General features: G+C 43.2%; 1 long non-coding RNA gene across 1 annotated transcript; it reads right to left on the bottom strand.

Moving 5' to 3' along the window:
- Window positions 1-415, bottom strand: LOC137220716 (uncharacterized). The gene is made up of 2 exons (XR_010941758.1): window positions 294-415; window positions 1-229 (listed from the first exon to the last, which is right to left on the bottom strand). It is a non-coding gene; the product is annotated as an uncharacterized lncRNA (long non-coding RNA).
- Between the last annotated feature and the right edge of the window lie 19398 nt (window positions 416-19813).

Here is a 19813-nt window from a genome sequence, read left to right as displayed (position 1 = left end):
CAAAACGCAAGAGGTTTATTGAAGGCCGGTGCACCGGGGTTCCTTGGTCCTCACGCAGGAGGTCGAAGAAGGAACCCTTTTGGGCGCGAATATGTCAGTTTTATAGGTTCCCACTTCCCCGTATGTAAATTATAGATTTGGTTGTGTTCTCCTGCTGATTGGTCCCGGCTTAGGCTCGGACCAGAGAGGGAACTTGTCCCCAGCTGCCTGATTGGTCTTTGACAGACACCTTTTTTTACATTTTGTTATCTCCCTCCTTCTCCCCAGCTGTCTGATTGGTCTTTGACAGACACCTTTTTTACATTTTGTTATCTCCCTCCTTCTCGGAAGGGGGCCGGACATCCTGGAAATTCACCCATTGTCTAAGAAGCCCCTATTGTCTGGAGAGTTCTTAATCATTAGCTGGAACAATGTCCCTCGAGTCCCACAAAAGTACTGACCAGAGATATGACTCCCTGTGGTTCTCCTGCCCCTTCCATGGAGGGTCTACGAACAGTAAACTGGGAGATCTGGGATTGAGAGTCAGTAAAGAAAAGAACCTGCATTTGAGAATTATTCAAAATAACCTTGAATAAGCTGGTATTTAAAGAGCATAGAGCAGAAGTGCTCTGTATCTTTTTAAGAAGGATGCAGTTTTCAGGGGTGGTTGCATTCTACTTCTATTCTTCAGTTTGGTTCACATTCAAAGCCTAGAAGGGCCAGGTGATGTGGCTGCTTGAAGCAGCTCAGGAGAGACTGTGGCAAACTGGAGAACTGGCTTTCTGAGGAGGCAGCCTGGCTTCAGCTCCTGACGATGCGGCCAGGGGGCAATCAAGGTCCCTGGCATCAGATTTTCTACTTGTCCAGAGAAACAAGGAATCTTGACTTTTTGATCCCATCAGCAGATTATTTCAATGCTGGCAAATAATTCAAAAACATTTTGAATGCCCTCCGGGCTAAATAATTCATGAGTGCAGAATAGATTCAGCCATGGGCCATGAGCTTGCGACCTCCACCTTGACACATCCTTGGAATTTCTGCTGATGGCCACATTTCAGTCTTTGTTTTTCAGAGTTGCTACAATGTCGCTATTGAGCATGAAAAAACTGAAATCTATTGTTGCCATGGGAGCCTCAGCATTTTCAATGATGGGTAGAGATGATTTGTATTTAAACACTGCTAGCTAATATGGAATTCTGTGAGTTAAAAATGTAACAGATTACTATTTTTTAGGAAAAGCAAGCAATTCTGTTTTAATCTTATCCAGCCCAGGATTGGGCTTAGAAACATTTATGATTTAATAAAGTCAGAAACCCTATCTGTAAGCATTTCCCCTTTAATTTTAAGCCCTGTGTACCTCTAAAGGAAATGCAGTTATATCCATTTCTGGTTCATTTACATTAAATCAGTAAAATGTTGCTTCATATAATCCTTTTGATGTCTAAGATGCTTTTGGAAGTCGTTCAAAGAATGTTCTAATCCTTTTTCCCCTGTAGTCACATTTTTGACCAAAATAAACAAGTTCAAGCACCAGAGGATTCTACTTCTAGGCTAGAACCCAAACCCTGCAGATTCTGTAAATTCTACATGGAGAAAAATGAATGAGTCTCTTCCTAATTATCACTATCGTCACTTATTCCATCCCATAGCAATGGTGAAATAAACTCATCAAGCAAAGAATTCCCATTTTACAGTTGCAAGACATAAAACCTATCCATTTTCAGTATGACTCTGAACTGAGGTCAAACCCTTAGATTCTTAAAATAACATGAACTTGGTCATGATGCTCAAAGTTACTGCTTGGTGTTCCTCTGAATGCAGACGTAACAAGGGCTGAAAAGCTGTACCATATGGGAAAGGAATATGCATTTATGAGATGATTCTTTGTGCAGAGAGGACATTACATTGTTTTACATGCACATTCAAACAGACAGAATTGATCTTCTGTGAAAGACGGAGCTATCCCCACATTACCAAGAGCTGTCACTTAAAATAAATTTTGATTAATATCATTTGCAAATCGAATACTGACTTGGTTTCTTTCCTTCCAACAGGAAATACAGATCTGTAGGGATACAGGCAGAGAACATATGTAATCTCTTGGGAATGGACCATGATGAAATGACCCAAAACATGATTATTCCTTGCTACTTCCCGAAATCTGTTCCTCAAATCCCCAAACTCACAGTTCCCTGAATTTATGGTTCACAAAAGTGTTCAAGGGTTTTCAGACCACTAGCCCAGCTCCACAGAAAGTGCGGAAGGGAGGGATTTCAAAGATGTGCACGAATGGGTCAGCCAAGGTTCATTCCTTGAAATCTTCCAGATATTTATTAGGAGTTCATGGGAAGGGATGTTCATTTCTATCGACAAAGGATGGATTGCCCAAAATGTAAAGTGCAGGTACTTTTAAGTCTGTAGCCAGACTGAGATAAGCCTGCCTGTTGATGCCGGCTTGTTCAAAAGTACAATGTGTAATTTACCCAGAGGCCACCAAGCAGAGCAGGAGGGGGAGTGGGAGGCCTGCCAGGAGATTTTAAATAAAAGACACTTTCCCAGGCTAGAGCAGCAAGGATCAGTTGAGCCCAGAGTCTCCAACAGGAAAGCTATCCTGACCCACTCGAAGCTAACCTAAGAGTGAGGGGCTACTCTGAGCACAACGCCCAGCTCTGCATCAAAGGGGGAGGTCCACCCAAGGGCATCTTGTGAAGTAATCCTTTGTACCTTCACACAACCAGACTTGTTTCTTTGGGTTTTTTTTTTTTCCTTCTTCTTCTTCGTCTCTGTTTGTCATTAATTTTTAAAAAAATTTTTTTTCACTTTTTTTATTGTAGTATAATTGTTTTACAATATTGTGTTAGTTTCTACTGTACATTGAAGTGAATCAGTTATATGTATACATATATCCCCTCCCTCTTGAACCACCACCCCCCATCCTACCCATCTAGGTCATTACAGAGCACCGAGCTGAGCTCCCTGTGCAGGTTCCCACTAATGGTCTATTTTAGACATGATAGTGTATGTCTAATCTCCCAATTCGCCCCACCCTCCCCTTCCCCACCGTGTCCACACGTCCATTCTCTACGTCTGCATTTCTATTCCTGCCCTGCAAATAGGTTCATCAGTACCATTTTTCTAGATTCCACATATATGCATTAATATATGATATTTGTTTTTCTCTTTCTGACGTACTTCACTCTGTATGACAGACTCTAGGTCTATCCACCTCATTATAAATAGCTCAATTTCGTTTCTTTTTATGGCTGAGTAATATTCCATTGTATATATGTGCCACATCTTCTTTATCCATTCATCCGATGATGGGCACTTAGGTTGTCTCCATCACCGGGCTATCGTAAATAGAGCTGCAATGAACATTTTGGTACATGACTCTTTTTGAATTATGGTTTTCTCAGGGTATATGCCAAGTAGTGGGATTGCTGGGTCATAATGGTAGTTCTATTTTTAGTTTTTCAAGGAACTTCCATACTGTTCTCCATAGTGGTTGTATCAGTTTACATTCCCACCAACAGTTCAAGAGGGTTCCCTTTTCTCTGCAACCTCTCCAGCATTTATTGTTTGTAGATGTTTTGATGATGGCCATTCTGACCTGTCTGAGGTGATACCACATGGTAGTTTTGATTTTCATTTCTCTAATAATTAGTGATGTTGAGCATCTTTTCATGTGCCTCTTGGCCATCTGTATGTCTTCTTTGGTGAAATGTCTGTTTAGGTCTTCTGCCCATTTTTTGACTGGGTTGTTTGTGTTTTTGTTATTGAGCTGCATGAGCTGTTTGTATATTTTGTCTGCCTAGAAAGACTCAATCAGAAAATTAGCAAATGTTTATTTACTGTTGTGTGTGTACACCATGATGCTGGGTATGAGGGCTCTAGGGGGCAGCCTGACTGGTGGCGCTTTCTTCCTTCTCCCTTCCACCCCCAGTCCTGGAGCATATATGTCTCTCCATAGGTAGCAAAAGGCAAAAGAAAAATGAAACAACAACAAAAACAAATGTGTGCTCTTTTCTTTTCCAGACTCTCTCATTTGTGGCCCTTCCCCAAGTCAGTCAGAGGTATACACATTTCTTGAGGAAGAATTTTAATTGTTCTAAGAAGAAAAAAAGAGACAGAAATATTTGATGTTTATCTTTTAAATTTCCCAAGTAGGATCTTTTCCCCTTCTTATTAAGTTGAGGTATAACATGCCTACAGTAAGTGCACTCATCTCAAGAACACAATTCAGTGGATTTTTGCAAATGTATATATGCATGTAACCACCACCCAGATCAAGACATAAACATTCCCACACACTCCAGAGGCTCCCTTGGCACTTTCCTAGTCAGCACCCACCCACTCTCAAGAGTTAGCCTCCATACTAACTTCTATCAGCATAGAACTGTTTGCCTGTTCCTGAACTTCATATAAATGCAATCTGAGAGAATACACTCTTTTTTGGTGGCTTCTTTCACTCAACATAATGTCTTTGAGATTTGTCTATGTTGTTTAATAGAGCAGTAGTTCATTCTTTTTTATTGCTGAGTTATATATATATATACATATATAGTTCATTTCTTGTTCACTTACAGTAACTTATTAAAATGTTGTTTTACATACCCGTTTGATGTCTTGTGATATATATATCATATATAACTATATCATATATATCACATTTACTTATCCATTCTATTGTTGATGATATTTGAGTTATTTCTGGTTTCTGACTATTATGAATAAAACTTCTAAGGACTTTCTCGTGAATGTTTTGCTTGGATGTAAACACCTACTTCTCTTGGGCATATATCTAGGAAAACAATGTATGGTTAGCTTAACTAGACATTGACAAGGAGTTTCCAAAGTGATTGCATCATTTTATACTCCCAGCAGCAATGTATGAGAGTGCCACTTGCTCACAATCTTGTCAACACTTGGTTTTGTCAAGTTTTAAAAAATTTTTATTCCGGTAAGTGTGTAATGGTATTTCACTGTGGTTTTAATTTGTACTATCCTGATGACTAATAATATTGAAGACTTTTCCACATGGCTATTGGCCCTTTATACATTCTCTTTTTCATAGTACCTGCTCAAGTCTCTCTCTCTGTGTATATTTAAATTTAGTTATCTTTCTTTTTCTTATTGATTCATAGGAATTCTTTACATATTATGGATGTCAATCTTTTGTCAGACATATGTATTTCACATATCTTCTTCCAGTCTGTGGCTTACCTTTACACTCTTTTACTGGTGCCTTTTGAAGAATATAAGTCCTTAATTTTAATGAACTCTAATTTTTTTAGCTTTTTCTTTCATGGTTAGCCCATTTTGTGTCCTGACTTCTAAGAATTGTGGCCTGTGCCAAGGTCATGAAGATACTCTTCTAAGTTTTCTTTTAGGGTATTTATTAATTTATTTCACACTTAAGGCTATTGTCAATCCTGAATTAATATTTTAGTGTGAGGTAAGGTCAAGGTTAATTTTTTCACATAGATGTCTAATTGTTCCAACATGACTGATGAAAAAGGTCATCTTTTCCTCATTGAATCGTGCCTCTCTCATAAATCAAGTGACTGTATATGTGTGTGTCTGTTTTTGGAAATATTTTTAGAGGGAAGTATTTGATGTGCAGGATTTGACTTCCAAAGTAAGCTCTTGCAGCCCATGCCAGAAACAATTGTCTTGAAAGCCAACATTTTTTGTTAGAGCAGGTTTGATCCAGAGAGGAAAAGCCCTTGGGAACTGAAAGGAAATCGGCACTGTGTTAACTTGGAGTTGGAGGGAAGAGAGAGCGAGAGAGAGAGAGACCCTAGCTAGTGACCCCTATCCATGAGGCTCACATTGGACCAGGGTTGGGAGGAGGGAGGAGAATGGGATGCGGCACGTGTTCCTGAAGGCTGGGGCGTGGACCGAGGCACCTACAAGGGGAGGAAAGAATCGGCATGTAGAAACATCAGCACAAATGGCACAGAGATCAGGTGCTTGTTTCCAGATCGCCATTCCAGGGACTATGACCCACCATCAGGGCTGAGAAGCCACATGAGTGATGCACAGTGTGAGGGCTTTCCCCTGACCTCGGCTTGCGAATCACCCGAAGTATTTATCATCTAACACAAGTGACAACATCCCAAAGCCCAATATCTTCTGAGACTCAGATGGACTTCCTCCTTTATATGGGCCCAATTGTCTAAAAGCAATACCCTCAAAGAGCATCTGTTGGGGTTTTAATGCCATTAAGATGGTGACAAGGAAAAACTTTCAGCTCTTTTATGTGGGTGGGGCTAGACAATGTGACACCTGTCTGCATTAAACATAACTAGTTTCCTCAACCTGAAGAAGAGGATCATCCCCATCATTAGGCATTTTACAAGTCAGTGGGAGGAGTACTGTATAGTATTTATAGATACCCAACAATATCCTTGCCCTTCTAATATTGTTCCCTTATTACAGAGCTGGAAGCCTAGAAACTACACTTCCCAGACTCCTTTGCCAGTAGAATTCTTCTTCAGATGCAGCCAGTGAAAGGCACTGATATGAGATTTCCATAGCAGAAGAGAATCAGGCACTACTTCCCTCTGGAAGCTGTAGGCAGACTATGGAAAGTGGTGAGTGAGGTTTGCAGCGGCTTCCCAGCGAGTTCTTGTGATTTGCCTGTTTTCTAAAGAGCCTGCTAGAAATTCTCTGTGATCTCCTAAAAGCAGCAGAGGATCTCCGTGACTTTCACACCTTAAGCTCTTCTAATAGTTTTATAAGCACATAGTTCCTACTATTAAATCCCTTCCTGCTAAAATATTTAGAATGATTTTCTGACCAAACCCTGACTGATTCAGGAGGGCACCTTCTTAGAAAAGTTTCTTTAAATAGTAAGTGGATCCAATCCATTATTCAACTTGTAACAAATTTTATACATTTGAGGAGGACAGCTTTTGGGTGAAGGGCTGTACCTCGGTTTGTCTACTTGTCTTTTTCTTGGTGGTCGTTTCTTCATCACACCTAATTTCATTTCACCTGTTCTAGTACCAAGTCCTTACTCAGCAAATATTGATTGAACAGATCAATAAAAATTGAGGTGGCTTGAGGGACTCCCCTGGCAGTCCAGTGGTTAAGACTTTGCCTTCCAATGCAGGGGGTACAGGTTCGATCCCTTGCCAGGGAGCTAAGATCCCACATGCCTCACAGTCAAAAAAACAAAACATAAAACAGAAGCAATATTGTAACAAATTCAATAAAGACTTTAAAGATGGTCCACATCAAAAAAAAGTCTTAAAAAAAATGAGGCAGCTTGATATAGTAGAAAGAGTACGAAATTTGGAGTCAAATGGCCCTAAATTTAAGTTTCAACCCTGTACTTATAAACTCTGTGATCTTAGACAAGCTATTAAAACTCTCTGAGCTTCCTCTATGAGTATAACAAAAACCTCTGCTTTGTCTGTTTCACAGGATTTAGTGAAATAGTGAATGTCCTGCCTTAAAATTGTAAAGTGTTTAACAAATGTTTGCTACTATTAATAAACACCTCTCTTAGAAATGATAGAATTTCAATCGTGATATGGGTCACTGCTGTGGAGTGAACATCTTTTCAGTAAGCAAATTGCAATAGGTAGCATTTATTATAGGTCAAGCGCTCTCCTAAATTCTTTACATATATTAATTCATTTAATTCCCTTAATCATTCTAAAAGTACCATTGTTATCCCCTTCTAATAGATGAGGAAACTGAGGCATAGAGAGGTTAAGTGATTTGCCCAATTTTCACACAGCTTGTAAAATGGTGGAGACAGGATTTGAACCCAGAAAGCCTGGTGACAGAGTCTGTGCTTTCAGCCACTAAGAGAAATTTGGAAGTTGGGAGAATAATATAAAAAGAAAAGTTAAGATAGTTCAGCTGCCCCCTAATATGTTCCATTCTACAAGAAGACAAAGAGCCAGCCAGTGTCAGCTGTCAGTCCACATTCCCGCTCTTGACACTGGCCTGGAAAGAGACCATGGAAACAGGCTGTAAGCAGTGGCAGCTGCAGCCTCCCCCCTTGGGAGTAACTAGGTGGGAGAAGCAAGGCATGGCCTGGAGAAGATCAGGAAGCACAGAATGTGCTCAGACTTCAACAGAATGTGCACAGGCCCAGTCAGCTACTGTACCAGGCATACGGCAGGCTGTGAGGAAAACCCCAGGGTGGACAGGGCAGTAGCTGTGCTTGTGACATCATCTGCATTCTTAGTGCCCATCTGCACGTGGCCATGCTGGCTGGAAACACTGCATCACATCCAGGAGAGGTACCACACCCACCTCCTGCTCCCCTGGGATGCTGGGAATGTGGGAGCAATGGCTTTAGGCCACTGACCTTATTCTGAAACGGCAGCTGGTGCTGGACTCCTTGCACACTCATCATCTCAGCTAACGGAGATGGTGGCTGCCTTCCTTCACGCTTCCTCCTGCAGCCACCATGCATGTCTGCTGGCCATTCAGCTTGGTTCCTTCCCTCAGAAGAGAAATGAGAGAAATGGAAACACTTCCAGCTCAGGGCTAGGGGAAAAACCAACTTTTTGAAAAAGGCTCCAGTTTTTTGAAGAATATTTAAAGCCTCCCAATCCTTTGAAAAGTTTTCATAGAGTAACTGAACTTAAAATATAGAACGATTGACTGAAATGAACAAGTCCGGAAACAGACATAGTTTGGGAAAAAAGAAATGAGTGGATTTGGTTTTAGACCTTGTGTTTTAGATGAAGGGGGAAAGGACTAGGTGTGGCTCTGGAGAGTTGCATATCCAGCGTTCAACAGAGATCAGAGTTGGAGATGGAAATCAAAGCATCATTTTCGTATGGGCGATAGTTGAAACCAAAGGCAAATATAAAATCTGAAGGCCAAGACTGTAACTTAGCTGGCAAAACCAAAGAATCAAAGACAAAGTCTGGGTAGCTCTTTTCCTGACTCCTTAAGCATTCTAGAAAAGCTTTCTTTAGGGGGAATGAGTGGGGCGTAGGTGGTGCTCAAAGACTTCGACCTAAAATGTTTTAGTCTCTCACTATTTATTTTTCCACAGTTCTCTTGGAACTGCTCTCTAAATACAGAGTTGGGAAATCAGAGTAAACTTGGAATTAAGAGCCTTTAGAAAAATACACAGAGAAGTATTATATTATTACGTTACATATTGTATTATTCAGTCTCTGGGCTGTGGGATTATTTGTACTAAGTAAATAATCTCACATGCAAGTGCTTGTCATTTCTCATCATCTTCAGCTTCAAAAATTATTATCTCAGTGGAAAATATACACCTTAATTTTTCAAAATTTTATCCCAACACTCTTAGGTTTTTCTATTAGTGCTCCCAGGTTAGAAGTTTATAAGTAGATAAACTTCTGAAGTGCATGACCTCCCTGATATAGACTACTTGAAGAAAATGCTAAAATGAATTCATAAATAACAAGGGTCCTGGCTAGCTAAAATCTGAGATTACTAAATATTTATTCAATTGTGGAATGTGCTAGGTATCGCCCCACCTTCTTTTGCCCGCAGCCTACCCACTCCACCCCCCCAAGTCTATTTGTACCAACTGATTAACATGAGGGTGACTTGCTGCCTGAATGGTGTCTCCCCGGGGATTCGGATGTGTGTGGACATATTTGGAGGGGTTAGATGGTGGGAGATGGGTGGGGAGCAGAGAGAAAAGCAGATTCCTCAAGGGAGAATTTACTATTTGGAATAAAAGGATAAATATGGCCCAGCCAGCCGGACCCAACAGCAGGGTCTGCCTGCAGTTTACAGTACTGTTTCTCCTTCCAGAAACAGTAGATGTTTCTGGAACATGCAGCATGGTGTCTGGGTGTGAAATCCTCCCATCCCTGATGTCCCGGTGGCATTTGTCCATTCCCTGAAGAACAGGAGCTGAGTGCGTAAACTGACAGGTGTTGCAATAAACCTTGTAATAATCCGAGGCCCAAGCAACCATGCTGTGGGATCCCCATCGGAAGGGGACATACAGAGAGTGAATGTTTTCCTTTCTAATTTACAGGAGAGTGAAGCTGTCACAGTCCTGTGCTGACTGATAGCACTGGTGGTGGCCGGGGTGAATTAGCTGAACCTTGGCCAGACAGAAGTCCTTTGGAAAGGGTCCAGGTCAAAGGCAGGAATGTGGTTTTGGGAAGCAGGGTCCACAGGTGCCCACAGCTGCAAACAACACAGGCCAAGGCAGGATGCCGGAGGTCAGAGCAGAGGATGGCAGGGGCCCTTGGAGGCCGAGCAAGGAGAGCAGAGGCAGTGAGAGCAGTGTCCCTAAGCTGATTCACAGATGGATGTAAGCACTCTCTGTGAATTCCGTACATACGTGGGGGGACCATGGAAGGTACTGTATGAACAATGGGAGTTCAAGGTTTCCAAGACGTGGGCAGTAGCAGTCATGTCATTTCACTGGAATCCATAGGCTGGCTGGTACGCTGAGGATGTTTGAGATACAAATGAAATGTGTGGATCCTGGGACAGTGGAAAAGCAGCTGCTTTCTTATTCCAGCTATACATACAAATATATGTAGGTTAGTAAAGCACGGCCTGCTGGAATAGGTATGATGCATGTACAAGTAATTTTAAATTACTTAAGTATTAATGGATGCTTTTAAGATGCTCAAGCACAGTCTGTTCTCAGGCATTTGAACATTTAAACCCACTCCTTGCCTCCCTCTAATCTTATTTACACTGTTAACTTGCTGAGCAAATATTCTCTAGCTAATGTCATGTTTGGAAGTGCCCCTGGCTTACATAACCATGGGGACTCCAGCTCTGCTCTAGGGTAAATGCCAGACACCTGGAGGCCAGAGGAACAAAGCCATCTGGCCCCATGGAGGTCACCGTTTCTTAAAAGGGACAGAATGTCTATGTGACAGAGACTAGCAAGGAACTTGGTTAAATGAGGACACGGCCCATGTTAGGAAGGAATGAGACCATCCTGAACATCCAAGAGACTTTAATCTGTTGGTCTCAACCATGACCACACATCAGGGTCACTGTGGAACGTTAATATGTCTGGTCTCATGACAGGAGCCCTGCGGCAATCCTGCTAGGTCAGCTGCAAAGTTCCAATGCTTCCTTCCTCTGCAAGGTGAACATATAGCCTTAGTAACCTGCCATCAGGTGCACATGGTACTTCAAGCTGGGACAATTCTATGCCCACTAGATGACTTACATATGGTAGAAGAAGGGGAGTGAAAGAAATCATGACTCTATTCATCTTACTCGATGTAATGATAATGCTGCCATGCTGATTACTTTGTAACATCTCTGTTCATTAAAAGAGGAAGTGCCTCTCTGTGCCAAATGGGAAGGGAAGGGCTGTAACTTGGTGTCATCTCTATCAGTCATCCTCGTTATTGGTAATGCCAGCTGGCCATCTTGTAGAGAGAGAAATTGTTCTGAGGTTGTGTCCATGGAGCATGACCTTAGATGACCTATTTCTCTGAGAACCTCAGAGGAGGATCCTTCCAGAGCAACTTGGACCTTTGAAATTTTTCAAGACAAGCTGTCTTACCAGCAGAAGACTGAGTAATTTTACCTAATGATGTCTTGAGGAGACATGCAATTTAAGAGTTTGTTGAAAATCCGTTCAGCCTGATCCCTGTTTCTTAGAATTCTGAATCTTTTCACTTGCTACCTAATAAGAACCTGTTAGTTAATCTGGGGTCTGGCAAGGAGCAGGGTACGCCTCCTGATTTTTGACCAAGGGTTCCTTTATTTTATTTTATTTTTCAATTAATTTAATTAATTTATTTTTGGCTGCATTGGGTCTTCATTGCTGCGCGCGGGCTTTCTCTAGCTGCAGCAAGCGGGGGTTACTCTTCCTTGTGGTGCGGGGGCTTCTCATTGTGGTGGCTTCTCTTGTTGCAGAACACGGGCTCTAGAGCGCATGGGCTTCAGTAGCTGTGGCACGCAGGCTTAGTTGCTACACAGCGTGTGGGATCTTCCCGGACCAGGGCTTGAACCCGTGTCCCTGCCTTGGCAGGCGGATTCTTAACCACTGTGCCACCAGGGAAGTCCCCAGGGGTTCCTTTAAAACAGGGTCCCACCCTTGTTCCAGTAAGTCTGGAATACGTGTTGCCTTAAGATGTGCAGGAGCTGTTAAAGAGTCAATACACTGTGTTTTCGATTTGAAAGTGCCTGAAGGACTTCGTGTTAAATACTATGTTAGTCTGTCACCTGCATATCTAGTTTAACCCCCAAACAACCCCATTTTACCAGCTAAAAAATTGAGACTTAGAGTACTGTGCAACCTGCTCAAGGCCATACAACCGTAAGGCGTTTAGCTGGGAGTCGAACCTAGGAGGCTGTGCCTCTCCCGAGGACAAGCCGTAACCACCTTAACGGCCTTTCTCAGCGGCATCAGCTCACCAGCCCGCCCTCCTCCCGTTGCACCTGCTGTGTACTGAGCGGTGACTGCTGTTTCAAACACGGAGCTGGGCATTCCAAAAACACTCGCCCTTTTCATTCTTAGAGAGATCGTCAGTGGGGATTACTAGTCCCATGTTAAAGGAGAGCAAAGTAAAGCAAAGCTACATCCCACTCCCCAGGTGGGAACAGGGGGCTGCCACAAAAAGCCCTCCCCTGCTAGGAAGAGTGATTTGCCCAAGGCTCTACAGAATCATTGGTCTCCGCAGACCAATCAGAAAAAGGCGTCTGTCTTGGCAGACCAATCAGAAAACGGTCCCTCCTCCTGAGGCGAACACCAGGCTTGGTGAGAGGAGTAGGGATTTGGTTTCCCTTTGGCCAAGCACCTCTGTGTACGACTCTAGACAGAGGCCCCGAAAAAGGTCACTTTTCTCTGAGTCTCTCATTATAGTTGGGATAGTCCCAACTTTTAAAAATTTTACTTTTCTCCCCTTCTCTGAGGGTCACTGTAGGAAAGCAATATTATTCCATTGTGCCTTGGCTCAAAATAACATAACTTTGGAGGAAACCTTCAGAAGAATTTAGGGCAGCAGAAGTAACCCCATCTGGAGACACTCAGGGGAGCCCCAGAACACTCTCATAAGTGTACACTGATGGGACCAGGCCAACATCATCTGTATTATCGATACCATATATTTATATCTGTATCTGTGGTGCTTATTTTTATGTGCCCAGACATTGGGCCAAACATTATTCTGTGTGTGTCTGTGAGCGTATTTCTGGATGAGATTTACATTTGAGTCTGTAGACTGAATAAAGCAGATTGCCCTCTCTAATGTAGGTGGGCCTCACTCAATCAGCTGAAGACTTGAATAGAACAAAAAAACTCCTCCCACCTGACTGCTGAGCTGGAACACTGGTCTTTTCCTGCCTTTGGACTCAATCTGAAAAATCGGTTCTTTTTAAGTCTGGAGACTGCTGGCTTTGGGATGGGAGCTTACCCCATTTGTCCTCCTAGTTCATAGGCCTTGGGACTCAGACTGGAACGTGTACCATCGGCTCTCCTGGGTCTCCAGTTTGTGGACTGCAGATCTTGGGATTTCTCGGCCTCCATAATCATGTGAACCAATTCCTTGTTTTGTACGTATATTGGTTGTATTTCTCCGAGGAAATCTAATACTGTATCTGTAGCTATATCTTTATCTATATCCTCTCCCCTGTCTTCTAAAGAAAATTCTGGCTTTGTTCATAGAGATTCTTATCTATTGTACCCTTCAAGGAGCATGATTCTCATCAAGGCTGGTTCTTTTGGCCTTTTATGACACAGAATTAAGAGTAACTGGGGAGAAATAGAAAAGGCCTGAGAGTTGAGACTGGTGGAGGAGTTGAAGGGCATTTGCATCAAGAAAAGGAGGAAACAGGTATATAAGTTTTGCTTGTTTTCTTTGTTTTTAAATATTATTGTGTTCTATTATTTCTTTCATGGTGTTCAAGAAATTCTTTTACAGAACTTGAGTACTTTTTGGCGGCTGGACTGTGCTTTATAGGCTGCAACTCTGTGTTAAGACTAATACATTGGGGTCATGGCTTTATAAAAAACTCCTATGAATACCCTCCAACTAAATAATCCACGCATTCTCTATTTTTCCAATAAGTTATTTCTTTAGCCCTCAAGGAAGCGTAAAGTGCAAGCAGTAATTTCCAATCCCTCTTTCCATGAAAGGAAAGAAAGAAGGAGAGAGGGAGAAGGGAGAGAGAAAGAGAAATGAAACTGTGAAGTTTTTGACTTCCCTTAATCCCTGAAACAAGAGAGCAGCACAGCCAACACGGTAAACCTAGGTTCTGGAAAAGAATTAAGCTGGAACTACCTAAAGCATCCATTGTATGTAATCAATCAGTTTATCTCCTACGTGTAGAGTTTAGTACTAGTCATGTACCATCCTTGGGAGAATTGAGAAAATGGTCACACAAATCATTTTTTTTGTCTGTGGTTCAGATGAGAAATACTGTTTGAGAAAGGCTAGCTCAGAGTTTCCGGCAGTGGCACAATTAACAACTTGGGCCAAATAATTCTTTATGTGGGGGTGTTCTGTGCATTGTGGGACGTGTTGCAGCATCCCTGGCCTCTGTCCACTAGATGCCAGTAGCATCCCCTGCCCCCTCTCGCACATACCCCAGTCATAACAACTAAAAAATGTCTATAGATGTTGCCAAATGTCCCCAGGTGACAAAATCACCCCCAGTTGAGAACTACTGGTTTAGATCCTTGTTACTCAGTGTATAGCAACATGGGCATCACTTGGAAGCTTGGTGAAATTGCAGAAACTCAGGGCCCACCTAGACCTTCTGAATGATTCTCTGTGTTTTAAGAAGGTCCCCATGTGATGTATATGCATACCAAGGTCTGAGATGTGCTCTCCACCTTGCTGTGGCCAGCTTCATCAGAGCACTACTGAGCATCTCTTATGAGTGAGACATCATATCTTGCCCTGGGGATAAACTGATCAATAAAGTAGATATAATCCCAGGTCTCATTGACCACCCAGTCTATACCTGTTCAGCTAAGTGTATTATACAATTATTCTCATCTATGTCTACACAATCGAATAATATATAGCCAAAAATTATGATGAAGATCTATTTTTCTTTACATTGACATTCCTAATGTATCCTGCTAAGTAGAAAAGCAAGTTGCAAAGTAGTGTATACTATACAGTATGATCTCAGTTTTGCAGACACAAATTAATTTAAATGACATGCACATAAAGATCCCATTAGAATATATAAGCAAGAAAAATGTCAGCATCTCTTGGGAAAAGAGATTATGGGTATTTTTTATTCTCCTTCCTTAAAATATTTTCAGCATTTTTTGGAATTTGGGCAGGGAGCACATATTAGTTTTATAATTAGAAAAGACAAGAGTCTTTTTCAGTTTGCACAAGAAGACCGTAACAGCTACATCTGCTGAGCCTCACCATCTGTCCTTGCCATCAAAAGGTCCAAGATTCATCAAATGTGTCTACACTACCACTCTTCTGGCTGAAATTCATCCTTTCATTCCCCCAGAGACCGGGATGAGTACAAAGGGTAGACAGGATTCTAATTCCAGTTCCTGTGTTGGAGGCTCTTATCATCTCAAGGGGGTGGGGATGGGAGGTGCTATAAAGCTAAGCCTTAGGGCTAGAGCCGAGGTGGGGCAGGGACCAGCTCACCAATCCCATTTCCTCTTCCTCCTTCGTGGCTCTTCCTGATTCAGTCTGGCCTTATGACTAAACAAACGTGAGCAGAAGTGGTATGTGACACTCCAGGCCTGGCCCTCAAACACCTCCAGATGTGCTTTGCCCTGTTTCTTTCTCTTTGTGCTGGGTTATTACAGATGGGCCACGTGAGACAGATGGCAGAGCCACCCTGGGTCCCTGGGTCCCATATTGAAGCAGACCAGGCTGCTAATGGGGAACATATTTTGAACTTGACATAAGCAAGAAATAATAAACCTTGATCACATTTGAGCCATTAGCATGTGGGGGTTATTTGTTCTAGAATCTTTTGTTTGTTTGTTTGTTTGTTTTTGTTTGTTTTTTTGCGGTACACAGGCCTCTCACTGTTGTGGCTTCTCCCATTGCGGGGCACAGGCTCCGGACGCGCAGGCTCAGCGGCCATGGCTCACGGGCCCAGCCGCTCCGCGGCATGTGGGATCTTCCCAGACCGGGGCACGAACCTGTGTCTGCTGCATCGGCAGGTGGACCCTCAACCACTGCGCCACCAGGGAAGCCCCTGTTCCAGAATCTTTACGATAGATTTTGGATGAAGTACTGTTGATGTGCATAATTAATAGAGGAGCAATAGCCCTCGGAAGAGGACAAATTTGAATAAACTGGATTGTGTTGACATGAGTCTCACATCTAGGTTCATGGGAGCACATTGGCACAGATGACATAAATGGCTGAGGCTGGATGTTTGGGCCCTGCCTGACAACTAACTGACAAAGAGTGAATGAGAAAGTCATCTGTTCCCTCTAGGAAGATGCTCTGGAGTAGGAATCTGAGTTCACTGGCCACTAAGCAGAGTGATGATCCTGTTGTCACAGCAGCAAGTTGTGGGTGAGGGGCTATCAAGGAAGTCCATTAGAAACCTGGGTCTTCCTACTTGAACATTAATAGCTCATCCATTTGAAATTGCATTAGGTTAAAACTTGGCACCAGGCCTGTCAGCCCAGATGTGAAATTTCATTGTCAAACAGACCAAAAAATGTTGAAAAGGTTCTGGGACCCTCAGGTTGTTGTGGTTTAAGTGTTCTTTCGTTGAAAAATTAGGCCGATAGATAGAAGCTTCTGTAAAATTTGTAAAGAGTTACTACTTTAAAAAAAGTAGGGTTTCCCTGGTGGCGCAGTGGTTGAGAGTCCGCCTGCTGATGCAGGGGACACGGGTTCGTGCCGCGGTCCGGGAAGATCCCACATGCGGCGGAGCGGTTGGGCCCGTGAGCCATGGCCGCTGAGCCTGCGCGTCCGGAGCCTGTGCTCCGCAACGGGAGAGGCCAGAACAGTGAGAGGCCCGCGTACCGCAAAAAAAAAAAAAAAAAAAGTATATGACTCTGTGTATACTTTCAAGAGCCTTTGAAATAACAAAGGAAAACAAATGTGCTTATTAATAAACTGTCTGGGTGGGCATGTATATGTTCTTTTCCTGTCTCCACTAAAATGAAAACTTGGTGTTGAATAACAAGCCTTGATCCACAAATAATTTCTCTGTTTTTCATGGTTTTCTTTCTTGGCACTAGGCACAGTCTGAATGATGTCTTCTTGTTTTTTAATTAATTAATTAATTTAATTTTGGCAGCCTTGGGTCTTCGTTGCTGTGTGCGGGCTTTCTGTATTTGCAGCAAGCGGGGGCTACTCTTCATTGAGGTGGGCAGGCTTCTCATGGCAGTGGCTTCTCTTGTTGCGGAGCATGGGCTCTAGGCATGCAGGCTTCAGTAGTTGTAGCACACGGGCTCAGTAGTTGTGGCTCTCGGGCTCTAGAGCACAGTCTCAGTGGTTGTGGTGCGCATGCTTAGTTGCTCCGCAGCATGTGGGATCTTCCCGGACCAGGGCTCGAACCCGTGTCCCCTGCATTGGCAGGCAGATTCTTAACCATGTGCCACCAGGGAAGTCCCTGGATGATGTCTTGACAACACCTGCATTTGGAGGAGAAAAATGGCTGTTGTTAAAAGAGGAGATAACTTCTGAGCAATGCTGTGCCCAGGGGCTGAAATTCAGCATCATAAGATATCATGTTAACTAAAAGCCAGGATGAACCAGAGAAGCTGAAACTTTAGACTAAAGGGCTACTTCGTCAGAACCAGAGAACACTGAGGCCACCTAACACCTTCAATAACTTAACATCCTAAAAATGAGGCACAGGGTGGGCAAGGACAATGTCACAAGGGGAAGCGAGAAGAATGGCATTAAAATCCGGCAAACTATCAGAAGAGAGAGCATTAGTAAATTATAAATCCCTCTGGAGCGCAAGCAGAGACAAAGCATAGCTACTCCAGGAGACCAACCCACAGACCCCTGGAAGTCCACTGCAGACCACACCAGGGAGGCCTGGACCACACCAGAGGACCAGTGGCCTGGTGGGTAACTCTGGGAGCACAGAGGCAACACCCTCTGTGGCCACAGCTCCTTTTACTGCCTGAAAGATACGATGATACTTAAAACCCTTTCTGGGAGTCTGTAGGGTTTAATAAGTTCCTGTGCATAGGCACTGAGCAGCTTAGAAAAAAGACTGGAATTATATTATTCCTGGCTGAGAATGTTCCCTTTAAAATACCTTGTAATTACAGTGCCACTCTTGTAGACATAGACCACTGTGAGGTCCTAAGCTGTATCATAAACTTACTCCCATCTAATAAATCTCCTCTCTTGGCATTTCCCTCCCTAAAGCGTTTGCTTTTAGCCCAAAACCTTCTGGGCCCTGGCCTACCAACTTTGGTCGGAATCTCAGAAGGCTAAAACTGGAGGAAAACCAATAGAGCTTCAAGTCTAACCACTTTGTGTCACAGAGGAGGAGCTGAGCTTCTGAGGAATGACATTACACGGATTTTGAGCTGCAAGTAACACACACCAGGTCACCGGAATGACCGACGCCCAGAGTCTCAGCCATTTTCCAGTGCTTTCCAACCCGGCTCCTTCTAAGCATTGGTGTTCTGTGAGCTGTGCCTGCCACATATGGACGTATCCATATGTGGACATTTTTCCAACCTCAGTCTCTCTCTCTCCCTCTCTCTCTGTCTTGTGTGTCCATACACATAGTGTTAATGAGCTGCATCTCTTCTGTTGCAAGTCCTTTGTGTGTGTGTACTTGTGGGTATATGCTTACATTCTAGCGTCTGCTAATATTTGTCGGGATGCGAATCCAAGATGATACATCACTTAGCAAAATCATACTACTTGGTTACTCTAAGTTAATAGATCAATGATTCATGGGTTTCCACAAAGAACACGTGTCTGCCTGGTACTCTGCCACCTGAACGTGTGCGAGGGTCTCTGACTCTAGGCTTCCTCTGCCTGGATGTGGGCTCATAGGGAGAGAGTGTTCGGCTGTACATACAGGAGGGACTTTGTGAGACTCAGGACATGTGAGGGCTATTTCATGGTCAGGTCACATGACGATTGGCTGTGGGGTCATTCTCCTGATCTCTTCACAGAAGCCAGCTCAGGGCTGGAAGCTTTGGGAGAACTGGGATTCAACATCCTTATTTTCCCAAAAGGCACCATTAACAGCAGCCCCAGTGTGATGCCCTCGACAGCTTCTTGAACAGCAGAGGTTGACCACACAACACCGCAGCAGAAAGTAAGAGCTGTGGGTGGCTCAGGGTGGCTGCCGACCGACCCGCAGGTGGGTTTGAGAACTACCTAAACTAACCTTTGAAAATTTCAAGAGGTGTTTGTGCATGCATGGTGGAGGTAGAGTAAATGGAGTGGTAGGTGGGGGGCTTTATTTAAGGAAAGAGATGCTGGAGAGGCTGCAGACTGGGGCAAAAACAAGGGCTTTGGGTCACTGATGTTAAGCGAAGCTCACTGGTGGTCCCTGCCTGGCCTGGTGAAGCCTGGGACACACAAGGAACACAAAATTAACACTTTTATAAGGAAATCAGTTTCTCCTATTAGCACAAAATAGTATTCCAGGGACTGAAAGTACTATAGTTTATCCCTCAGGTCCAGCTTATAGTAAAGAGTGACCTGAGCTCCAGGAAAACTTGGTCCAACTGATGCATGCAAAAGGAATATTTTGGTGTAAGGGAAAACCATGTAGGTTTGAATCCTGGCTCTTCTTGCTGTGTGATTTGGGCCAAATTCCTTAACCTATCTGATCCTCAACTTACCATCTGTTAAATAGGAATAATAATACCAAACTCACAGGATTTTTGAAGGGGGGGAATCATTCATTTATATAATCAAGAAATATTTACTGAGACCAACTATGTGTCAGGCAC

Source organism: Pseudorca crassidens, chromosome 3 (genome assembly GCF_039906515.1).
Source record: "Pseudorca crassidens isolate mPseCra1 chromosome 3, mPseCra1.hap1, whole genome shotgun sequence".
Classification (NCBI taxonomy): Eukaryota; Metazoa; Chordata; class Mammalia; order Artiodactyla; family Delphinidae; genus Pseudorca; species Pseudorca crassidens.
Note: the sequence above shows the minus strand (reverse complement) of the source record. Positions and strands in the feature narration are given on the sequence as shown.